Genomic DNA, 1,943 nt, shown 5'->3' with positions numbered 1-1,943 from the left:
CGTATTCACACTCCGAGGCACGTACACACACTCCGAGGCACGTACACACACTCAGAGGCATACACACACAGACACGCATGTATACACGCAGACACAGGCACACGCAGACACACACACGCATACAGACACACACGGATGCATACACACACATACAGGCACACCCGCATACACAGACACGCACGTACAGACTCGCACACGCATGCATACACACTCGGCACACGCATGCATACACACTCGACACACGCATGCATACACACTCGACACACGCATGCATACACACTCGACACGCATGCATACACACTCGACACACGCATGCATACACACTCGAACACGCATGCATACACATTCAAGAGACACACGCATACACACTCAGACAGGCACGCATACACACTCAGACACGCACGCATACACACTCAGACACGCACGCACACGCATACACACTCCAACACGCGCGCACACTCCAACACGCACGCACACACACACTCAGACAAGCGCGCACACACACTCAGACACACTCCGAGACACGCACACACACACACGTATTCACACTCCGAGACACGTACACACACTCCGAGGCAGACACGCATACACGCAGACGCAGACACAGGCACACGCAGACACAGGCACACGCATGCAGACACACACGCATGCATACACAGACACATACAGGCACACCCGCATACACAGACACACACGCAGACACGCGCAGACTCGCACACGCATGCATACACACTCGCACACGCACGCACACACACTCGAGACACGCACGCATACACACTCAGACACGCACATACAGGCACACACTCGTGCACATACAGACACACAGACGCACACGCATACACTGACGCACACGCATACACAGATGCACACGCACGCATACACACAGACATGCACACACTGAGACACGCACACGCATACAGAGACACGCGCACACATCCGCATGCACACAGACACGCACACACGCACATACGCAGACACACAGACACGCACACGCACGCATACACAGACACGCACACACGCACACAGAGACACGCACATGCACAGACACACACGCATACACACAGACACGCACACACGCATACACACAGATACGCACACACACACAGGCATACACACTGAGACACTCACACACGCATACACAAACACTCCGAGACATGCACATGCACGCATACACACTCAGACACGCACGCATACACACGCAGACATGTACGCATACACAAACATGCACACTCAGACACACATGCATACACGCTCAGACATGCACACACCCGCATACACAGACATACACACACATGCGCACACACACGCATACAGACACACACCCGCATACACAGCCGCGTACACAGACACACGCACACACACAGACACACGCACACGCATGCATAGACACTCAGACACGCATGCATAGACACTCAGACACTCATGCATAGACACTCAGACACTCATGCATAGACACTCAGACACTCATGCATAGACACACTAGACACACGCATGCATACACATTCAAGAGACACAGACACGCATGCATACACATTCAAGAGACACAGACACGCATGCATACACATTCAAGAGACACAGACACGCGCGCGCACACACAGACACGCGCGCGCACACACAACACGCGCGCCGCACACACAGACACGCGCGCGCACACACAGACACGCGCGCGCACACACAGACACGCGCGCGCACACACAGACACGCGCGCGCACACACAGACACGCGCGCGCACACACAGACACGCGCGCGCACACACAGACACGCGCGCGCACACACAGACACGCGCGCGCACACACAGACATACACGCGCGCGCACACACAGACATACACGCGCACACACACACAGACAGACACGCGCACACACACAGACAGACACGCCCGCGCGCACACACACAGACATGCCCGCGCGCACACACACAGACATACACGCGCGCGCACACACA

The sequence above is a fragment of the Chiloscyllium plagiosum genome, unplaced genomic scaffold (assembly GCF_004010195.1).
Source record: "Chiloscyllium plagiosum isolate BGI_BamShark_2017 unplaced genomic scaffold, ASM401019v2 scaf_44523, whole genome shotgun sequence".
Taxonomy (NCBI): Eukaryota; Metazoa; Chordata; class Chondrichthyes; order Orectolobiformes; family Hemiscylliidae; genus Chiloscyllium; species Chiloscyllium plagiosum.
Note: the sequence above shows the minus strand (reverse complement) of the source record.